General features: G+C 42.8%; 1 protein-coding gene across 3 annotated transcripts in view; it reads left to right on the top strand.

The window, feature by feature from the left end:
• The window catches only part of sema4ba (sema domain, immunoglobulin domain (Ig), transmembrane domain (TM) and short cytoplasmic domain, (semaphorin) 4Ba), a 469,915-nt gene that overhangs the window by 258,873 nt on the left and 186,934 nt on the right, over positions 1–24,108 (top strand). For all 3 annotated transcript variants that reach the window (XM_087981180.1, XM_087981181.1, XM_087981183.1), the window contains one exon: positions 11,724–11,821. The gene's annotated coding sequence lies outside the window, so the exon portion shown is untranslated. The remainder of the gene's footprint in view (positions 1–11,723; positions 11,822–24,108) is intronic.

Here is a 24,108-nt window from a genome sequence, read left to right as displayed (position 1 = left end):
TTGAGCTGTGTGGGTGTTGAATTTTGCTGGAATGAGCTGTGCGTTCAGGCAGAGTCCTGTCAGCCTATTCAGAGGGCATGGTTGACCAGCTCTTGGCCAACAATTGTGAACTCTGCAGCTGCTACTATTCACTGCCTCAGTAAACAGCCACATCAAAAGAGTTAACTTGCATTACCAAGAGTTATATTGGAATTAATCTGTTTTCTGTCATTAACACTTAGATACAAAGGGATGCAAGATTCTGGAGAGTCACACAAAAGCACAAATATTAATAAAACTAAAACAGTGATATTAATTCTTTTAATATCAAATTAATGCACTATATTCATATGTGTGGATCTGGTGTCTTTTAAATTCACTCATAGGGTGTGAGCATCGCTGGCTGGCCAGCACTATTTATTACCCGTTCCTAGTTGCCCTTGATCATTTGGTGGTGCTGCAGTCCAATGTGCTGTGGGTTGACCCACAATGCCTTAGGGAGGGACTTCCAGGATTTTGGCTCAGCCAACATTGAAGGAACAGTGACATGTTTCCAAGTCAGGATGGTGAGTGGCTTGGAGACGAGCATGAAAGTGGTGGTGTTCCCATGTATCTGCTCCCTTGTCTTTCTAGATGGAAGTGGTCATGAGTTTGCAAGGTGCTCTCTGAGGATCTTTGGTGAATTTCTGCAGTGCATCTTGTAGATCACACACACTGCTGCTACCGAGCATTGGTGGTGGAGGGAGTGGTTGCTTGTGGATGTGCCACCATTCAAGTAGGCTTCTTTGTCCAAGATAGTGATTAACCATTTGAGTATTGTTGGAGCTGCACACATTCAGGCAAGTGGTGAGTATTCCACCACGCTTCTGATTTGTGCCTTGTAGATAGTAGACATGCTTTGGGGAAACTAGAAGTGGGTGACTTACTGTAGAATTCTTAGTCTCTGACCTGCTCTTGTAGCCACAGTATTTATATGGCTGGTCTAGTTCTTTTTTCTTTTTAATGGAAACTTCCAGGATATGGATGGGGGGAGATCAATTGTATTAATCCCATTCAGTGTCAAGCGGCAGTTGCTAGATTCTCTCTTGTTGAACATTAGGTCAAAGTAGATTTGAAAGAAGGTTTTCAAAGCAAAAGGAGAGGCAAATGAGAATTAGGAAAGAGTTCTAAAATTTAGGGTTTGGCAGCTGAGAGTGGTTATCACAAAGGATGTGGCAGGTGGACAAGAGACCAGACTTAAAGGAAGATTGGGACTTTAGAAGGTTGTTAAAAGTCAACTACTTTGAACGTACATGCTTGCACATTGAAGGTGACATTCCCAATTCATTACCAAGGTTTGCAACTGGTCAGTGGTTGGTTAAGCATCCAGTTGAAACCCTGGCTGTCACCACATCATCTGTAAGACAGCACGTCAGTGGGGAGGAGACAGCATAGATGACCAGAACAAGAAGTTGGAAGAAAATGAGAGCATTTTGTGTCAGTTTGCATCAGTGGCAATATCAGTGCAATATGAAAAAATAACAAGCATAGCGTTGGTGATGTGCTTTATCAAAACTGCTGTAAATTAATTTGAGAAAAAGGAAATTTAACCTGTGTAACATTCAGGTAGAATGTCTCAGTTCGCACTGAATGGTTTCAAACAGGCGCTGAGTCCACTCAATGGGAAATGCCTGTCATGCTGTTTCCATACAATTTTTCAAAGTTATCCAAGAGACATCATTGTGCATTGCCATCTGCAGGTTTGGATGCTTGCAGTGGTGCATGTTTGGAAAGTGCTTTGTTTCTGTGGACTTTAGAATTAGAAGAATTAGAGTTGTGTTTGTTATCACATGGGCACAAATATTGGGATACAAGGGTACAGCGAAAAGTGTACAAAGCCGCTAATTCCAGGCGCCATCTTAGGTATAAAGATACCTCGGTACAAAATCTCAGGTATAAATTAGAAAAATAAAGAAATAAAGGTAAAAGTTCAGCAGTATAGTCTTAAAGATGTAAAGAAGAGAGTTCATGCTGGGCATCCCACCTTGAGGCCAGGGGTCCATTGAATCTTACTGAGGAATGGAATAAGTAGAGAGAAAAACAGGAAAAGAAAAACAAACGTGAAGAGAGGAAAAAGAAGAAAAGACACAGATGGAGTGGACAAGCTCCTGCAAAGTGATCAGGGTGACTAACATCTAAAAGGAGAGTTTACTGAACAGAATACAACAGTCTAAAGCTGCAGGGAAATGGTGAACTGTCCTATTTGTAACTAACATCCTGTTTGATGGCTCCTGGTGACGGTAGTTTTTTTTTAGAAATGAGAGTTTAACCTTAGTCACTCCAGTGTAGCCTTGTTCCAGGTCACTATTCGAACATAAGAACTTGCATTTATATGGCACCTTCTACAACTTTGGGCCAATCGCAAAGCACTTTACAACCAATCAAGTACTTCTTTCAAAGAGTGTTGTCACTATTGTGAAGCTACAAAGGCAGTAAAAAAATTTCACACAGTAAGCTCTCACAAACAGCACTCCGATTATAGTCAGAATATCCACTTTGTATGTATTATCCAAGAGATAACTATTAACCAGGGCACCAGGGAATACTCCCCTTCTCTTTGTATAGGGCTATATCAATATTTGTGATGCATACCAAAGATATGGTGAAAGACTCTCTATCCACCTTTTCAACAAGCGAGTTTGATTTACTGGGCAGTGTCAATGGTAAAATATCCTATTGTATCCTGTTGAATCTCTCCTATCTGGGCAGCCTTGAATTTAAGAAAGTGCCCCTTTATTTCCTGGCTTTTTAATGCAAGAACAATTTGCATTTATGCTTTTAACGTAGTGAAATACCCCATTGTGCTTCATAGAAGTGTTACCAAATTGACCCTGAGCCACACAAGCAAATATAATGCTCAGGGAACTAAGTTTAACAAGCATCTGCAAGAGTAGAAAGAGGCAGAGAGTTTGAGGAATCAATTTCATAACCTTGTGCTGGGACCCCATTGAAATATTAAGATCGGGGAACCACAAGAGGGCAGAATTGGTGGAGCACAGATACCTCAGAGGGTTGTAGAACTGGAGGAGACTACAGAGTTGAGGAGCGGTGAGGGCCATGGAAGAACTTCACAATAAAGACGAATATTTTAACGATGTAATAAAACAAAGAACTGCAGATGCTGGAAATCTAAAACAAAGTCAGAAATTGCTGGAGATGCTCAGCAGCTCTGGCAGCATCTGTGGAAAGAAAGCCGAGTTAATGTCTCGCGTCCAGTGACCCTTCTTCAGAATTACTAGTAACTGAAGATGGGGGCACAGGGGGAAAAGGAGTGAGCAGATAGGCAGAGAGGAAGCTCAGAAAGGGAAATAATGACAGTTGGGGGGGACAAAGGGATGGATGATAGAATGCCAAGGTGAAATGAAAGCTGCTAATGGAAACCTTAACTAAGTGAAAATGAGTAGGCTGTGCTGAAAGCAGCTCAAGTGATGACAGGGTGTGGGGATTGGGGAAAGGACAGAGTGGAAGGTGTTCAGGCTCTACAAAATTATGGAACTTGATTTTACGAACTGAGGGCTGCAGGGTCCCCAAATGGAAAATGAGATGCTGTTCTTCTCTTGTGCTGAACCTTTTTAAAATGTAGGTGTTACTGGACTGGGAGCAGCCATAGGACAGCAGTCACCCAATAGCGCTTGTCTTTGTGTTATGCCAGTGATGGTCAATTTACCCACCAAAACTGCAAGAAAGATTTCATTTGAAAGTAAACCGAAAGAGGTATTGCTATGGATTAGGCCAGACCACTCAAAACTTTCTCAAGCAGGCAGCCCCGATAATAACTTTGCAATTTGTTTCGGTAAGTGTGCAGTAAACATTACCCGAAGTAATGTTGACTACTAGATTTTAAAACAGACAAAATGTTATTCACAAAATTACACAATGAAACACAAAGAACAGAATAAAGAACCCGTACAGGACTCAGTCTATCCAAACCAGACTTAATTATGCTGTTCTCAATATACACAACAGTCCCAACAAGAAAACCCCTGAGAAACCATGCTTACAGGTTGACATTAGAAAAAGAGAGAGAGAGTTTATTTTCACACATCTCACTGTTGAACTCCCAACCAGTTTTGGACTGGATTAAACTGCTCTGCTCAGCTAGAGAGCTGACCACTCTCCTTTCATTATACAGGTCACTTCTAAAACATGACCACTTTGGCCTGAGTCTCATCTGTTTACATATAAACAAAATCCTTTTCATCTATGTACCAAACCAGACTGATCGGAGCCCGGCCTGGTTTATTGCCCCTCTGAAAAACTCATGGACAGAGTATTCTTCAGCCAAGGAACAGCTTTTAGAAAATAAAGGGCCTAGCTTTGTGACAGCATGATTGAAAAAACAAATTGGTGGACTGAGAGAAGCATGAATATTGTAGTTGCTCCTATGTTGCGGACATTCTTGTATAATTTTTATGGGTTTTGCATTTCATAATCATAAGATTTTTATTTTGGAATTATTTCAAAACTCTTGTAGTCCAAACAACGCAAAGAAGTAGAGTTTTTTAAAAGTGAAGCTTGTATAGGAGAGACCTCAAGGAATGATTGCATAAGCTCATGAATAGTAAAGGTTTGACAAAATACGGGCCAAGCGCAGGCAGGTTGGACTAGTTTACTTTGGGAACATGGTCAGCATGGACCTGTTGGACTGAAGGGTCTGTTTCAGTGTTGTATGACTCTATGATGTGGCTGTAAGAGATGAACATGTACATGAAGCAGAGTTAGTGTCAGGAACGTTGCAGGGGGAGCAACTGGCATTACTTTGGTTTCCTTCACATGTTGTCAAGAGGACGATTGTGGCTTTTATCTGCAAATTTGCTTTATCCAGTTGCAGCTCGGAACATGCTGAGGTAATTGCAGCTGTGCGTATATTGTGACAAACAGCTGAAATGGTAGAATTTGTTCCCCCTATTTCCAACAACCGCACCTCCCTCCCCCGATCACAACCAATATTTTCAGGAAACAGGTATCATTCAGTAATTAAAATGGAAAATGAAGGAGCCAGTTACTGAGATTTTCTTGAGTAAAGGGAAGAGGAATTTTATTGCCTATTAATTCTAACGGAAAAACAACATTATAATCAAACTGCACCAGAGGTAATGAATATAGAAGAGAGTATTAGTACAGGCAAGAGAATAATGGTTTTGCAGTTTAAACGGTCTCAAAGATTTTGAGCTGTTATAATCTGAGACCACAGTTTTATTTATTCACTCATAGGATGTAGGTGTCCCTGGCTGGGCCAGAATTTATTGCTGAGCCCTAACTGGCCCTTGATCTGAATGACTTACCACGGCCATTTCAAAGAGCAGCTTAGAGTCAACCACATTGGGGCTTTGGGACTTCAAGCCAGATTGACTAAGGATGACAGATTTCCTTCCCTAAAAGGCATTAGTGAATCAGGTGACCTTTACAACCATTGACAATGCTTGCGTGATTGCCGTTAGGGCAGAATTTACTTCTGAATTCTTTAATTGACTTCAATTTGACCATCGCTCATGGCAGGATTTGAAATCCTGTCCCCAGAAGGATTGTTGGATAACTAGACCATTGACATTATCATGATAAAGGATTCCTGCCCGAAATGTCGACTCTCCTGCTCCACGGATGCTGCATGACCTGCTATGTTTTTCCTTTACCACGCACTCTTGAATATTATGACACCACTGCTTCCCCCAGCTCATGGCTTATTGAATGGTATCCTCAGTAGTGGAAACATTTACAGACATCGCTGTGTTCTTCAGTAAATGATTGTTTCATCAATTGGGTTCTTCACTTGCTGTTTTTCAAGATGATTAGAGAAATTGGCAGTGAAAAAGAGAGAGAGAGAACTCCAGTTCCTGCTTGCAAATCTATATTTTCTTTTCTGTACTGTTAAAAGCAGTTTTGAAATATAGTTCAGTGTTATCATGAAGCTAGGATATGTAATTGAATGTCATTTGGCATAGATTTGAGTTCTTGGAGACCTGGGTTGAATGTGTGGGTTTGGAGTTGACACTTGGCACTTGAGGGAAAGAAAATGCAATACCATAATTCAACATGAGAGGGATTTACCCAGAATTTCTAGGGAATTACCCAGAGGGCTCAGGGAAAGAACATTCCAGATTCAGTGAGTCTCCTGGGGAGCCATTCAAGAGAGAAGTGTATATCAAGCTCCAAAATGCTGCCAAGACTTTCAATAGACTAACATGATTAGCACCTTTCCTGAGAAAAGGAGTTTAATGAAATGATCTGAAAATAAATTATTAGAAGTCCCGGACCAAAGTGGGGGAACACAGTCTGTGGAAGAGAAGTTTTTTTTAAGTTTAAATGGAAAGAGAAAAATGAACTCAAGTGGCAATAGAGCACGGGAAGGAAACTTAATCAGGAATATCATAATAATTAAGAAAAGAGTTATCTGCAGTTCCTCCAGCATATGAGTTGAACTTTTAATCATTTCAATCCCATCAAACAAACAGAAAAAACCTCTCTCTTCTTGGAAATGAGCTGGGCTGAGTCTTGCTAGATGTGCAGTACACAGTGTACTTAGAATTACAGCAATGAGTCTCTCCAGTAGAGATTCACACAGATGATCCCTGGAATGGTAGGCCTAACATGCGATGAATGGCTGAGGATCCTGGAATTGTATTCATTTGACTTTAGAAGGTTGAATGGAGATCTGATAGAAACTTACAAGATAATGCATTGCTTAGAAAGGGTGGACACTGGTAAGTTGCAAAAACAATGACTGCAGATGCTGGAAACCAGATTCTGGATCAGTGGTGCTGGAAGAGCACAGCAATTCAGGCAGCATCCAACGAGCAGCAAAATCGACAGCAGCAAAAGTCCTTTTTATTCCTGATGAAGGGCTTTTGCCCGAAATGTCGATTTTGCTGCTCGTCGGATGCTGCCTGAATTGCTGTGCTCTTCCAGCACCACTTATCCAGAAACTGGTAAGTTGTTTCCATTAGGTGGAGAGACTAGGACCAGTGGGCACAGCCTTAAAATTAGAGGGGGTCAATTTAGAATGGAAATGAGGAGACATTTCTTCAGCCAGAGAGTGGTGGGCCTGTGGAATTCATTGTCCAACACACTACATCCACCTGGACACCCCGCGCTGGCCTATTACCTGCCCTCGACCTCTTCATTTCCAACTGCCGCCGGGACATTAACCGCCTCAATCTGTTGACCCCCCTCCCCCACTCCAACCTCTCACCCTCACAACGCGCAGCCCTCCAATCCCTCTGCTCCAATCCTGACCTCACCATCAAGCCAGCGGACAAAGGGGGCGCAGTGGTAGTCTGGCGCACTGACCTCTACATCGCTGAAGCCAAACGCCAACTCGAGGACACCTCTTCCTACCGCCCCCTTGACCATGACCCCACCCCCCATCACCAAACCATCATCTCCCAGACCATACACAACCTCATCACCTCAGGAGATCTCCCACCCACAGCTTCCAACCTCATAGTCCGGGAACCCCGCACTGCCCGGTTCTACCTCCTTCCCAAGATCCACAAGCCTGACCACCCTGGCCGACCCATTGTCTCAGCATGCTCCTGCCCCACTGAACTCATCTCTACCTACCTCGACACTGTCCTATCCCCCCTAGTCCAGGAACTCCCCACATACGTTCGAGACACCACCCACGCCCTCCACCTCCTCCAAGACTTCCGTTTCCCCGGCCCCCAACGCCTCATCTTCACCATGGATATCCAATCCCTCTACACCTCCATCCGCCATGACCAGGGCCTCCAAGCCCTCCGTTTTTTCCTCTCCAGACGTTCCCAACAGTACCCCTCCACCGACACTCTCATTCGTTTGGCCGAACTGGTCCTCACCCTTAACAATTTCTCCTTTGAATCCTCCCACTTCCTCCAGACCAAAGGGGTAGCCATGGGCACACGTATGGGCCCCAGCTATGCCTGTCTCTTTGTTGGCTACGTAGAGCAGTTGATTTTCCGTAATTACACCGGCACCACTCCCCACCTCTTCCTCCGCTACATTGATGACTGCATTGGCGCCACCTCGTGCTCCCGCGAGGAGGTTGAGCAATTCATCAACTTCACCAACACATTCCACCCTGACCTTAAATTTACCTGGACCATCTCTGACACCTCCCTCCCCTTCCTGGACCTCTCCATCTCCATCAGTGACGACCAACTTGACACTGACATTTTCTACAAACCCACCGACTCCCACAGCTACCTGGATTACACCTCTTCCCACCCTACCTCTTGCAAAAATGCCATCCCGTATTCCCAATTCCTCCGCCTCCGCCGTATCTGCTCCCAGGAGGAGCGGTTCCACCATAGAACACACCAGATGGCCTCCTTCTTTAGAGACCGCAATTTCCCTTCCCACGTGGTTAAAGATGCCCTCCAACGCATCTCATCCACATCCCGCACCTCCGCCCTCAGACCCAACCCCTCCAACCGCAACAAGGACAGAACGCCCCTGGTGCTCACCTTCCACCCTACCAACCTGTGGAATTCATTGTCATGGAGAGCAGTGGAGGCCGGAACTTTAAATGTCTCCAAGGCAAAGATTGATAAATTCTTGATCTCGCAAGGAATTAAGGGGTATGGGGGAGAGTGTGGGTAAGTGAAGTTGAAATGGCTATCAGCCATGATTAAATGGTGGAGTAGATTCAATGGGCCGTGGAAGCTGTACCAGGGTAGATTGATTCATAATACAGGTTTGCTTCCTGTGTGACCAGGTTTTAGATTCATGTTTGCTCAAAAAACATTTCAATCTATGAAATGTCCTGGGTATAAGAATCGGATAATGGTAAATTACCAGGTTTTACTATTGGCTATCACTGGTGATTTATGACACATAAATTCAGGACCACTTTAGATGCCCCAAGTATATCACCCTTTGCTGCTGATGTGCAAGAGGTTGAGTAGTTATAGCATTGTTTTCATTAGAAAAAAGGAGATTGAGGGGGGGACCTGATTGAGGTCTACAAAATCATGAAGGGTATAGACAGGGTCGATAGAGATAAGCTTTTTCCCAGGGTGAAGGATTCAATAATGAGAGGTCATGTTTTCAAGGTGAAGAGGGTGGTAGGTGCCTGGAACGTGTTTCCAGCAGAGGTGGTAGAGGCAGGCATGGTTGAATCATTTAAGATGCGCCTGGACAGATACATGAGTAGGTGGGGAGCAGAGAGATACAGATCCTAGGAATTGGGCGACGGGTTTAGACAGTAGATTTGGATCGGCTCAGGCTTGGAGGGCCGAAGGGCCTGTTCCAGGGCTGTAAATTTTTTTTGTTCTTCTTTGTTTGAACAATTTGCAAAGAAAAAGAAAGTGACTCTTCATTCTTTGTGTTGCCAATTTTCCAGGATTGCCCGGAAGCCTCCAGGAATCAGCAATAAACAGGCAAACAAAACTGCAGCATTCCAAAATGTGTTTCCTTTAAGTACTTGGACCTTCAGAGTTGAAGTGTGAACCGATGTCAGCAGCAAAGGATGTATCCATGATGTTTTCCAGATGAATGTGTATTCTAAGTGATTGCAGTTATTAGGAAAGCATAATGAAGCTTCAGCCCTTCCGGCCAGAAAAGAGAAGATTGAGGGGTGACCTGGGAGAAGTCTGAAAATTATGTAATGAGTCGCTGTGCGTTAGACAGTCCAAAATCAAATTAAATTCAACAGCAAAATTGGGAAAAAATTCTTTACCCAGAGGATGGTTAGCATCACAGAATTGTTACAATGCAGGGGAAACCGTTCAATCACTGTATCTATACTCGATCTCTTGGGTTTTTCGACTTAGCGCCATTCTCCTGCCGTTTTCCCATAACCCCATAACATTGTTTATGTTTAAATAACCATCCAATGCCCTTTTGAATGCCTCAGTTTAAACTTCCTCCACCACATATCCAGGCACTGCATTCCAAACCCTAACTCCTTGCTGTGTGAAAAAATATTTTCTCATGTCACATTTGCTACGTTTGCAAACCACTTTAAATCTGTGGCTTCTTGTTTTTGTACCTTTCATGAATGGTAACAGCTTCTCCCCATCTGCTTGATTCAGATCCTTGTGATTTTGAAAACTTCTACTGAATCTCTTTCTAGCCTTCCCATCAAGGAAAAGCGCCCTGACTTCTCCAATCTTCCCTCATTGCTGAAGATTCTCACCTCTGGAACCATTCCTGAAACCCTTTTCTAAATTTGCTGTCCTGAACATTCATATCCTTCCAAAGGGTGGCACCCATAACTATACACTACCACAAGGAATCATTGGGGAAATGACATTGATACCTTTAAAGGGAAGCTAAACAAGTACATGGGGGAGAAGGAAAAAGAAAGATTCGTTAGTGGGAATAAATAAAATAGGTTGAGAGGAGACTTGTGTGGTACATGAACACCAGTGTGGACCGGTTGGGCTGAATGGCCTCTTCCAGTGCTGTAAATGCTGTGTAATTCAGCAATAAGCTGTAGAAATTATTAGTGAGTGATGTTTTTACAATTATTTATCTGGCAGTCCTGGGAAAGTGCTCACCCACCAAGAGATTGCCAGATGCACAGAGCTTGTAGGTGAAACATACTGACAATACAGTTGGAAACTCCCTCCCTCTGAGTGCATCTGACGACTCAGCATACAAAAGAGCACTGCAGCAAAGTATGTTTGGTCTGTTGAGAGAACGCTTTCAGTCTCCATTGTATAACTTCATTGGTACAGAGCTACCTATTATGACTGACGTCAGCACTGGCTTAGAGCTAGCATTTCCATCTCCGAGTCAGATAGTCATGGGTTCAAGCCCCATTCCAGAGAACTGTTTAGGCTGACAGTTTATTACAGTACATTCAGAAGTTAAGGACAAGAAAACTGCAGATGCTGAAATCCCAAGTAGACAGGCAGGAGGCTGGAAGAATATAGCAAGCCAGGTAGCATCAGGGGAAGGAGAAGTCGACGTTTCGGGTGTAACCTTTCTTCAGGACTAAAGAAGGGTTACTCCCAAAACATTAACTTCTCCACCTCCTAATGTTGCCTGGCTTGCTGTATTCTTCCAGCCTCCTGCCTGTCTACTGTACATTCAGAGGTACCATCCTTCAGATGAGATGCCAAATCAAGGCCCCAGCTTCGTTCTGAGATGATCCCACAGCACCATACAAAGGAATGGATGCTGGATCTTCCCGATGTCCTGGTCAATACTTACTCTTCATCTGTATCATTGAACGCATTAACTGATCATGTATCTCATCAATGTTCTTGAGAGTTAACTGTGCATTAACTGACTGCCTTGATTTCCTATATTTGGCAGTGATTATCCCTCAAATGTACTTCATCAGCTGTGCTCTGCTTTGTGTCATGTATGGTACAAGATAAATGTAGTCCTGATCTTTGCCTAAAACCGTAAAGCATTTAGCTTTTCTTATCTTCACTCACCACCCTTTTATGGCATGATATTTAACATATGGCCCTCACACGGGCGAGGATTCTAAAATCCTGCTCCCTGAAAACATCATTTGGTGCTCTGGTCGTTAGCAATTCCATAATCATTGGGAAAGATTGTTTCATTGAAGCTTTGAAATTTGAAGGTTGAATCTTTATACAAACAGCAAACTCTTGGCCTCAGCTGGCTTAAGGAACTTAAATGTTTTGCTGAGGCACAGAGAAAAGGCAATGTGTAATGCACACTCACACAGCATGAGAAAGCAGAAAGTAATTATAACTGTCTGGTTAACCAATTGTTCTAAAAATTGCAACTTTTTCATCTTTGCTTAGACTTTTCCCTGTGTGCAACAGCATGAGGATCTGCAGAAAGTCAATCTTGGGAGCCATGTAATTCAAGATAGGAAGAAATACAGAGCTGTCCAGGAAAGGTTAGTAACAGGAAATATTTCCTACTATTGCTCTTGCACTGCATCGTTTCTCATTGGTTTCACTGATGGTTGTAAATGGAACTGTGTGTTAGTTTCTGCATGCTTGCCTAGAACAGGGTGTTTAATCTGATCTCAAAGCTTATGCTATATCCCCTAACAAAACCTGGGTATGGTGTTGAAGAATCCAATTTATTACAACTAACTATTATGCAAAAAAAAATTACATTCTTCAGACACATAAGTGTCTGGGCTAAAACAACTCTTCCAGGTTACAACATGGCAACATACTTCCAATAGAGTGTCACGCTTCAAGTGATCCCTGGGTAACATGGAGTGTGAGATCTTTATACCTACCCTCACTTCATATGCTTTGCTGCAGTGGTGATATCATGAATATCTATCATAGAATTCAGGCAGACACGAGGAGGAAGTGGAAACTACACACAGACAGTCACCCAAGGCAGGAATCGAACCTGGGTCCCTGGTGTTGTGAGGCAGCAGTGCCAACCATTGAGCCACTGTGCCACTCTTAATGCCCCCTAAAAGCATACTGATTAAGAGATGTAACATAATATGTACACTTGCATCTGCACATCACCATTCCTCTGGTCACTGTTAATAGCAACAGCTAGAAATTGATACTGTTGAGCAAAAGGAGGCATAGCACTCTCATATATCTGTCATTTTTGTGGGGATGGTATCTCAATTAAAGTAAGTGGGTTAACATGAGAATTAAGCCCCTGATGGTATTAGTAATGATTTCTGTGTTAAATTACATTCGTTGAAACAAGAAATGCAGCAATTTATCAGTCAGCACACTGGGTTAGAACCACAAAGCACAGCACCATTTCTGGGCTAGGAGTAAAATCTCTTGCGGCGCCAAATTAACAAGTTCACTGATGCTGCTCAGGACAAAGGCATTTAGGAGTGATCAAAGGCTGCAAATCTTAGATGAAAATGGGACTGCAGGCCCCCCTCACCTCACTCCTGCATGGTGGCTGACCGAAGAACAAAATCAGTCAATCAGTAAATCAAGACATGTTTTTCAATGAGCTCTGCGCGTTGAGAGGGAAAGAAGAAATGTGAAGCGAGATTTACCTGTAGCTGGCACGAAGATTCCTGACTCTCTACCCATCTTAATCGTTTCAAAGAGCAGCTTGACTGGTTGTGGATGGGGCAGAGAATGATACGATGCTTTCGACTCATTTCGGGGAGGCGTTGCTGCTGGGTGGGCGCTAGGGGGTTGGGGGTTGAGGGGTGAAGAGAGTGGAATTACCCACAGTATTTTTTTTTATCCCTTCCCAACTTTGCTCTTTAAAACCTCCCAAGGGTTTGCGAAGCTAAAAATCGTCGCGTCGCCAACAAAGTGGGGCGGACTTGATGGACTATCTCACAGGAGGCATTTAGTTAAGCCTCATTTGTGTGCTCGACTCTTAGCCAACCTAAACCTATCATTATCTGATTGGATTCATACAAGCAGAAACAGCCTGGTTAATAGACTCTAAAAAGCAACAAGTTCCAATCTGTATTTTTTGCTGTAAACCAACAATGGAGTGCATTGACACTGGTTTGTTTATTTTTGATTTCTAGAAGACACAGTTTATTCTTTCTACTGGATCTGACACGAGGACATGGGAATGAATCCCAGTTTTGGATCCCTTCCAGTGCATCATTGCTGGTCTCCGCTCGTCCCCAAAATCAGCTTTTTTTTGCACACAAAACCACACTTCATTGTTTCTGAGGGCCGTGACAATTCCATTTTTGTCTTCAAGTTGACATTTTCCCTTGTGAAAATGAAAAGGCTAATGACGCAGAAAATGCCTCAAAATTGGCACAAGCTGGGAAGTTGCGTGACCTTTTCCCCAGTGTCACGATGTGCGTTTGTTTTTAATCAGAAAACGAACTGGAGCAGCAAGGGATTGTGGCAAAATTCTGGGATGCTGTATCGACAGCAAATCATTTTAATTGTCCAAATAAGGCATTCAATTTTCCCCATCAATCCACAATAGTACAGAAAGCCAAGGGCTGCTTGAAAAAGCCAGTGAATGGGTTGGGTTATCCCCCTGCCCCCCCCCACCACCCGAGGCAATAGTCAAATAAAACCCATTAAATAGACTTGGCCACCCAGGAAGCTAAGTCTTCCAGGACTCAAAAGCTTGCAGTATAGCAATACAGGCCAGGAAATTGTCAGCAATTGCACCATGTTCCCATCTAATGGATTGTGATTTTCTATGTATGTTATATATACACTTAAAATATTTCATGGGTAATATTTCTGCTCTTACAACATACAAAATAGGACTCTCCCCAAAATGTGACCACTCCCCACCCCGCCAACCACATCTGTGTAGGAAAAGAAGCTGCATTCATGTAGCGCCTTGCACAACCTCAGGCCATTCCAAAGCTGCTCATAACAAATGAAATAATTCTTTGAAGGGTGGACATTGTTTTAATGCAGGAAACATGGCAGCTAAGATCCACTCAGCAAACATCCAGAGTCACCAGTCTCGACAATGACCAGATCATCTTTGGCACTGATGATCGAGGGCTAAGTATTGGAGAGGACTGCAGCAATAACTCTTCTTTGAAACAATGCCCCATGTGATCTTCCTTATCCACAGAAGCAGGTCGATGTAGCACCAGTTTAATGTCTTACTTGTGCGACACACCTCTGACATGTCAGACTTAGCTGCTGTGCTGGAGTGAGTCTTGGTGATCCAGTCTAGTAACTCAAAGGCACAAGTATTGTCCGCTGAGCCACCGCTAGCACTAACTACCAGAAACAGCCCTCTGGATTTGTCCTTGTATCTTCAGAAATTAAAGTTTAACCGCAACTTTGCTGGGAGAGGCACCCAGAAGAAACAACATGTGGGCCAATGTAAACAAATAATGGTGTGTAAGATCATTGCTGTTTTCAGTACCAAAACACATGTTTAGGCCTATTCCTGGGATGTAAATCGACATCGCTTTCTTTAGCTAATGAATACAAGCACTAGAATGAGGGATTGTTCAACTTCTCAGCTCAGAAAAATATGTTTCGGGTTATTCTTGCCTCTGAGGTCAGCGCGAGCAGCATACCCTGGGTTCAAGACAGTGATATGGGCCACATTACCAAGAAGATGTATGAGACATTCAGATCCACAAGGGCCCCACCTGGTGACTGACAAACAGAAAGGTTTGCACATTTCAAAATGAGAATATCCTATGCTACCACATTCCTTACTTGACACATAAGCCAAACCCATTTTTCAAAACATCAAATATTGATTGAAATCCAGAATGTAAGTGTTTTGTTTTATATTTCCTTTTGCGTGCACACACTCACATGCACTCACACACATACGCACACACTCTCACATGCATACACGCATGCACATGTGCACACACACACAAACACACATGCACACATACACGTGCACACAACACACATGCACTCACACATACACACACTCTCACATGCATACACACATGCACATGTACATACACACACACACACATGCACGTGTACATAGACACACACGCACACACATACCCACACCACGAATGCACAGGGCATTTTGAGAGAAGATGTTTTGTGATTAATTCTGCAGGAATATTCTCAAATCCAAGTTGGCAGTCCGAATCAAGACACTGAAACAAGGCAGTACACTGATGAACATTGTCTCAATATTTATTTACTTGATACTTTTATTAATCTCTCCAGTTGTTCAACATCCTTTAGAACCATTATGGCTGTACGTAAATAAAACCTCTTCTAATTTTCATGGATACCATCAGTTTGTCCTTGGCTTTAAATATAGTGGCCTGGATCACAAAGAAAAATGAAGGTATGTTAAAGCTTTATAAATAACTGGTTAGGCCTCACTTGGGTTTTTGCATCCAATTCTGGGTACCATCCTTTGGGAAAGATGTTAAATCCTGGGACAAAGGCTGCAGAGGATCATACCTTGGATCAGGGACTTAGAGTCATAGAGATGTACAGCATGGAAACAGACCCTTCAGTCCAATCCGTCCATGCCGACCAGATATCCCAACCCAATCTAGTCCCACCTGCTAGCATCTGGCCCACATCCCTCCAAACCCTTCTTAGTCATAAACCCATCCAGATGCCTTTTAAACATTGTAATTGTACCAGCCTCCACCACTTCCTCTGGCAGCTCTTTCAATACACGTACCACCCTCTGTGTAAAAAGCTTGCCCCTTAGTTTCCTTTTAAATTGTTCCCCTTTCACCTTAAACCTATGCCTGCTGGTTTTGGAATCCCCTACCCTGGGGAAAAGATCTTGTTTATTCATCGTGACCACACCCCTCATGATTTTATGAACCTCTATAAGGTCACCCCTCAGCCTGCGACTCTCCAGGGGAAATAGCCCCAGCCTATTTGGCCTCTCCCTACATCTCAAACCTTCCAGCCCCCGCAATATCCTTGTAAATCTTTTTTGAACCTTTTCAAGTTTCAACACATCTTTCCTGTAGCAGGGAGACCAGAATTGGACTCACTATTCCAAAACAGTCTCACCAATGTCCTGTATAACGAAAAATGACCTCCCAACAACTCTGCTCAATGCACTGATGAATAAAGGCAAGTGTACCAAACACCTCCTTCACTGCCCACCTCCCTGACACACACACAAATACACAAACGCAAGCACACGCACACCACACACAAATATACAAGCACACACATACAAACACACAAACAAACACACAACATACAAATGTACAAATGCACATACATAAACACATACAACAGACAAACGGAACATACACACAAACACACACACAAATGCGCACACGTATACACACACACACACACACACACATGCAAACACGCACACGCATGCACACACACAATGCAAGAGGATCCATGAGCCAACATTGGGAAAACGGCTTCCCTGGGCAAATTGGTTGTGGGCACTCCCCAGGACAGAGAAAGCCCTTTGGAAAAGCACAGCCAGGAAGCAGATGAATGCTCGGGGTTGTCTGGCGCTGATTCCAGGTCAGGGGTTTTCAAGTGGGAGGACTTAACAAGTGTGTAGTCTCCATTGGAGTGGAGGCTGGGGTTGAACAGACTTGTTGTTGAAATAGAGGTCCTATGGGAAACTTCAGTACAGAGATTGAAGAAGCTGGGTTTGCTCTCCATGGAGCAGGGAAGCTTAAGCAAAAATGAGGAGAGGGACTTCGGCTGATTAAAGGAGGAGAAAATGTTTTTATTGGCAAGAGGCTGACAAACACTGACATAGGTTTATGATATAAACCAGCAAGAAGTGAAGGAGATAATTTTACTCAGCGAGTTATTACGATTGGGAATAGTGGAGGTCAGTTAGCTCAGTTGGCTGGACAGATGGTTGCAGTGCAGGAGCTCTCCTTCTCAATCTCCCCCCCCTCCCCCCACCCCGCCTGTGGTGTGGTGACCCTCAGATTAAACCACCACCCCTTATGAGGGATCAGCCCTGTGGTCTGGTAGGACTGCAGTGACTTTACCTTTATGACCTAAAATGCACTGTCTGAATGGATGATGGAAACAGACTCAACAGTAACTTTCAAAAGGGAAAGGTGTTTGGAAAACAAATGTTTACAGAGCTACTGAGAAAGAACTAATTGGAAAAATAAACCCAAGAACTGCAGATGCTGGGAATCAAAAACAGAAATTGTTGGAAAAAACTCAGCTGGTCTAGCAGCATTAGTGGAGAGAAATCTAAGTTAACTTTTTGGGTCCACTGACCCTTCTTCAGCACTGAATGCTTTTCAGTTAGTTCAGTTGTGAAGAAGGGTCACTGGATTAATTTGATAGCTCTTTCAAAAGGTTGGCACGATGACTGTGGGCCAAATGGCCTCTCTGTATGCTGTAAGATTCGACAAGTTGTCCCTTTATTTCAATGGCCATCTGATAGGAATTGGAACATACACTTTATGAACTTAATTCCCAAAGTAAGATTCCTGCTTAACGGACTCCAGTTGATGTGAGATGCGACCAGATTACTTCTGAATCAATGCTCACCGTTTCTTATGACAATAATTTGGTTGAGCTGATGCCGTCTCATAAAATGCTCTTGAGCGTCTCTCTGTTTAATGGGTGTCTGTATAGAGGTAAAACCACAATTTGTACAAGTTCTTCACCAGGCTTGGGGTTAGATGTTAACAGAGTCTAGATTCTAATCTAGACTCTGGTTTCCAGCATCTGCAGTCCTTGTTTTTAACCTAGTTAGATGTTAACAGTTAGCCTCCCAGGAGCAGGGTATTATGGTGTTGGAGCATGTATGCAGATTTGTTTGAGTTGTAAGCAGTCTCTTGTCTTTCACCCTCCATTAATGTGTGTGATTATCTGAAGGTTTGTCTGTGTAACATCATCTTCACCCATTGCCACTCCTGCTCCCCTACCCCACCCCGACCATATTGACTGCTTTTAAACTTCCTTATTCTTATTTTCAAATCCATCTGTCATCTCAATCCTACTCCTGTAACCTTCTCCAGCTCTGCAACACTGTCATTTCTGTGCAGCTCCGATTCTAGCCCTTTTGCGCACCCCTATTTTTCAGCCTTTCACCATGAGCAGTTTGGGGCTTTTTACATTATTAAACATGCCATGTTAATAGAAGATGTTGTTGTTGAGCCTTGCACATGATCTGCTTGAGATTGATGTTTGCATATAGATATCCCCTTGGGTGAAATTTTGAGCCGTTTACCCCCGTTTCTTCCCCTAATTCCTTGTGATATGGTTTTCTTTCTGGATAGGGTCCCATGCTGAACCTGAAATGTTAAGATTCATCCCGTTGAAAACTTTGACACAAAACTGTGGAGATGCAGAAAACAGCATGTTTGATTGATTGGATTTGATTTATTCTTGTCCCATGTACTGAAATACAATGAAAAGTATTGTTTTGCATGCTAACCAGACAAATCATACCTTAAATAAGTACATCAGGGTAATCGAACAGCATATAGAATATAGCATTACAGCTACAGAGAAGGTGCAGAGAAAAATCAGCTCTAATATATGAGAGATTCCATTAATAAGTCCAATAAGAGCGGGGGAGAAGCTGTTCTTGAATCTGTTGGTATGTGTTTTCAAAGTTTTATATCTTTTGCTTGTTTGAAGAGGGTGGAAGAGAGTATAACTGGAGTGGGAAGGGATCTTTAATTATATTGGCTACTTTCCTGAGGCAGCAGGAAGTGTAGACAGAATCAATGGAAGGGAGGCTGGTTTTTGTGATGGACTGAGCAGCATTCACAATTCTCTGTAATTTCTTGCAGTCTTGCGCAGAGCAGTTGCATCTAGATAGGATGGTATCTGTAAAAATTGCTATGAGTCCTTGTGTCATGACCCTATGTTGCAGATCTTCCTGGGAAAGTTATCAACAGGGAATGCCAAGGTCCCTTTAATTCTGCAGATCTCTTCACATGCGAGCTCAGCCTACTGAAGTTTTGGTTAATAAAAGGTTGTTTTGACTTTGTTTAAATGTTTCAACTTGTTCCAGCTTGTTTTCCTGTGCTATGCTGATAATCAGGGCAAAGAACAGACACACCCGACTAAAAATTACGTTGTGTAATATTGAAGATTTCATGATCTGCTGCTCAAAAAGTGATGTTTACCCAGGTAAATGGTAGTGATGAGAACGTGCTTGCTGGAAGACAGTGTGACATATAATTTGCTAGGAAGAATAGGTGGATGAATTCTCACAGCTGTAGGTCAATAAGAATTAAGCGCAAGAATATAACGTTAACCACAAAATAAACTGAAGACATTTGGGTCTACCTCTGTGGAGTTTTGATGTTGCCAGTGCAGCTTGATGTGCGAGAGAACAACATGATGGTTTTTTAGTATTCTCATACTCTTAAGACTGTGCAACCTGATGTCTTTTGGGCTTTTGTGGTACGTTGGTAGTCTCCCTACCTCTAGGCAAAATGTCCCAAGTTCAAGGTCCCACTTGCTCAAGAGGTCTGTTATAACATCCCTGAACAGGTTGATTAGAAAATACTGTTAGCTATGTCTTTGCTTTCACAGCCAAATGCTGAGATCAGTATTTTGTCGTCTTCCATGTTTATTTAGAGATTTTGTCAAAGAGTTTCCAAGTTAAATGAATTAATTAAATAATAACTAACTGATGCTTAGCTGGAATTAATTTAGATGCGACCAGATGGTCATTGGATGATTAATTAGACAACAATTAACTGATATTCCTAGTTACCACAAGAGTTCCATATAATAAATTGTTCAGATCATAATTTATCTAATAACATGCCATTAGCAGTGCTTCACAGAAACAGTTGCTTGTTAAGGTACACACCACTGCAGCAGTAAACAAGCTTGAAAGCTAATTATCCGTCGGATCTATTTACATTTTACAGGCCGAGAGGGTTCTGAACGATTGTTGCTCCCTCAGTGAAGCTGTGGGGTCTGGTGGTATTAGCAACCTGAGATTATCTGCATGCTTATGGGAGATGTTTCCAGCTTCATTTGTTACTCCTGATGATCCATTGCAAGTTCCCATGAGCTCAGGAAGGCGGAACTTGGGGTGCAGCTACCACATTAGAACATTTTATTTTATACATTGAGGAGCTGCAAAGTTTGAGCATTGTTAAAATGCATAGCCACGGTTAGAAATCCAAAACAGGTCACAAGAGATCATTTAACCTTTCCACATTTTCACCTCACCTCAAATGTAAATTTCTTTTCAAAATGTGGGTGTGACCTGGAGGGGAAATTGGTGGTGTCTGCTTTTGTTGCCCTTGTCTTCTTAGTCAACGTAGAATCCATGTCAGGAATGTGGTGTGAAGTGGATTATCACAGAAGCATCTCCAGGTTGTCTCTTGCCATTATCTGTAATCACAATTGGAAGGCTCCCAAAACTGGAAGGAAAGCAGACTTTCTTCGTTTACACTTTCCACAGGATGTGGGCATCACTGACAAAGCCAGTATTTGTCATCCATCACTAATTGCTCTTGAACTGAATGCCTTGCTGGGGCATTTCAGAGGGCGGTGAAGAGTCTCTCACATTGCATGTACTCCAGACTGAGTAAGGACAACAGATTTCCTTCCCTCAACAGTTTTAATGAACCAGATGAGTTTTGATTAAATTCCCTACAGTGTGGAAACAGGCCCTTCAGCCCAACCAGTCCACACAGACCCTCCGAATAGTAACCCACCCGGACCCATTTCCCTCTGGCTAAGGCACCTTTCATTATGGGCAATTTAGTTCATGGCTTGCATTACAAAAGGTGGGTTTGATCCCAGATTTAATTATCGAATGTTAATTCCACCAATTGCTATGGTGGTATTTAAACCCACTTTGGCCTTTGGAGTGCTAGTCCAGTGACATTATCATTACACCATCTCCTTTCTCTCTGGGTTTGCTGCACCAAGGTATCTGAATATTTGTGTGCGCGTGCTGCCCCGATCTCCCAGATAGTAAGGACCCAGGTTTAGTTTGGGTGGTGTGGCTACAGAAGATGCATTGACAAGTTGCTATGGTCCATTCTGTCGCTCATATACACTGCAGATTCACTGTGAAGGGACAGCGTGCTTAAAGTGATAGAGAATACAAAATTTACAAAAGTTGAAAGATAAAATCGGTGATATATCTAAGACCAGGCAGGAAGCCTTGTTTGGTTGAAGGTGGGACTGTTAATCTGGTGTGAACTACATTCCTTTAACCAGTGGATCAGTCAATCTCTCACAGGTTAAGATGTAGACATTCTGTGGCACATTTTCATTTCTGTTTGTCTTGCCTGCTCTGATGTCTACTTGTTGTAGCAATTTGGCCAAAATTGTTGATATGGACAATATGTATACACCCTACTGTCCTAACTTTGTTCAGACATCCATTCTGCTGCCATACCCTGTTGTTACTCTAATCAAACTGCAGAGGAACCAAATTCATGACAACTGATTTGCAGGTCTGAAAATAGGGCAACCAATCCTTCACTTACACCAATGGATGGACCGTCTTTTGCGTAAGAACCTGGACAATGTGTCGTCGTCATTCCTGGCAGTTACTCTGAGCCATGTGAATTGAGTGAGGATCAGCAAAGGGTCCTCAACGATGGGTGCTTTAAATATGAGTGACATCATGAGATTCTGAACATCCATGGGAACAGGAGTATGAGGCTTCAGTCAAATAAATGAAGGCAGACTGATTCCAGTGGCTGAAATGTCAATGACTACATATTTAAACTGATTGGCAAAAGAGCCAGAGGTGACATGATGACAATCTTCTTTGTTCAGGTGGTGAGGATTTGGAATGCACTGCCTGATTAAATAGTGGACACCAATTCAATATTAACTTTTGAAAGGAAGTTGGATAAATTCTTGAAGGAAAAAGACATTTCAGAGACATGGCAGAAGGGAGCCCACAAGTTTGAATGAACCAATGCAGGCTTGTTGGGCCAAATGGCCTCATTCTGTGTTTTCCTATTTTCCTCTGGCAATGAGCATTCACACATCTTTCACCTAGATTACTAACTCAGGTGAAGCTGGAGTCCATAATCTCGAACTTGCAGGTGTGAACAGTACATGGTGAGCATATCCTGCAGTGTATGAGTTGCGAAGCTCTCGAGGTCACTGTTAGCCCCTTTGATGTAGATTATTTATTATCGTGAGCCTCGCTGATGTGGATTTGCCATGACCAGAGTTAAAGCAGACTTGTATTTCTGATGGCCCTTGGAGCTGGCACAGTGCAACTTTCCAGCACGGACATGGTTTATGAAGCAATCTATGATACAAATGCAAATGGCAAGTTACGAAACATTGTTATCTTTATGGTGCCAGAGCAGGTTAACAACTGCATCAACAGACAGATTTCATAACCTCAGTCTCTCTCACTCTTCCGACAAGGCTCCTGGATTTAACTGGAAATATTCCAAGACATGTATGGTGCTTTTACGCTCACTGAGAAATCAAATCAGTCACTTCCATCTCTCATTGTTATTTCAGTACGCTGTAACAGATAACAATAACAAGCCATCTTCTTTATTTTATGTGCATTCTCTCACACTCTCACTCCCATCCGTAGCAAGAAAAACATAATCTTGGCACTGGGGACACTCCCACCCTACTTCCCTCTTATATGTTAATCATCAATTCACTTCAAATTCTGGCTTGCTTAATCCACTGCACTTAAAATCCTAATTAACTCAAACAAGGAATACAAGCCAGACTCCAGACTTATAGAGAACAATCTGTGAAAGGAAAATGTGCAAGGCAACAGGGAAGGAGAGGGGCCTAGGACTAATTGGAGAGCTCCTTTGAGGAACAGTCACAGGCACAATGAGGTGAATGGCTCCTTCCGCACAGCAGGATACTATGATTTACCAAACATTGGATAACATTGATGAATAGCAATGAACGCGAGATATCTTTAAGAACACACTAAATAATTGTTTGGTTGTGCAGAGCTTAAACTTTGCTGAAAAGAGGTTTCTCGTCTTGCACATGTCAGAACTGACAATGAAGGAGTCACACTTGGAAGGGAACACTAATTTAAACAGCATCACAAGTGTGTGCTGATTGATTGGCATAGTGGTGAGTGTAGTGAGAACAGTTAACTGTCAATTGTAGTTAGCTGACAAACTCAGACCAGACAGATAGACTCTGGTTGGTCAGGTTGTTGCCATGGGGAATTTCGGCAGGGGTTATCGTCTCCATGACCCTTTTCTCAATGAAAACAGAGCAATGCATTGTTGAATTCTTTTCAGCTAAATAAAACAGTATTAATGTGCTCAGTTTCCAGCACACACAAAGTTTTAAGGTGATTTCATTGTAATTCATACACTGAAGGTTATTTAATCATGTTGCCCGATAGTGAGGTCATATCTAATCTTGGACATAGTGTTCTGAGGTTTGCAAACACATGCTGTTTCGGCACGATCAGCATATGTTAGCCATTACAAACAGTCAAAGCTGCTTCGTATGGTTGGCCAGTCATTGGAATGTATGGCATCATATCAGCACTGAAACTCATATACCACATTACTCATTTGCGTGGTAGACAAAAATGCCCTTTTTAGCTCAATGGCATCATTCTGTTAATGAAGAAAACTACTCATGTTTACTGTAAAGGAGTAGCATGAGACGGCTAGCTTCGTCTGTCTTTCAGACTTTTCCGGATAGCTTCACCTTCAAGATATTCTGGAGTAGACCGGGCATTGGTCAGAGCCAAAGATGGCGGAGTCTTTACAGTGTGGAAGCAGGCCATCAAGTCCAGATAACATCCCTGTAACCCATTCTCTCCCTGCAACCTCACATTTCCCATGGCTAATCCACCTAGCCTGCAGATCCCTCTACACTA

The sequence above is a fragment of the Chiloscyllium plagiosum genome, unplaced genomic scaffold (genome assembly GCF_037043375.1).
Source record: "Chiloscyllium plagiosum isolate Xiang-an unplaced genomic scaffold, Cpla_swu_hap1 HiC_scaffold_39, whole genome shotgun sequence".
Taxonomy (NCBI): domain Eukaryota; kingdom Metazoa; phylum Chordata; class Chondrichthyes; order Orectolobiformes; family Hemiscylliidae; genus Chiloscyllium; species Chiloscyllium plagiosum.
Note: the sequence above shows the minus strand (reverse complement) of the source record. Positions and strands in the feature narration are given on the sequence as shown.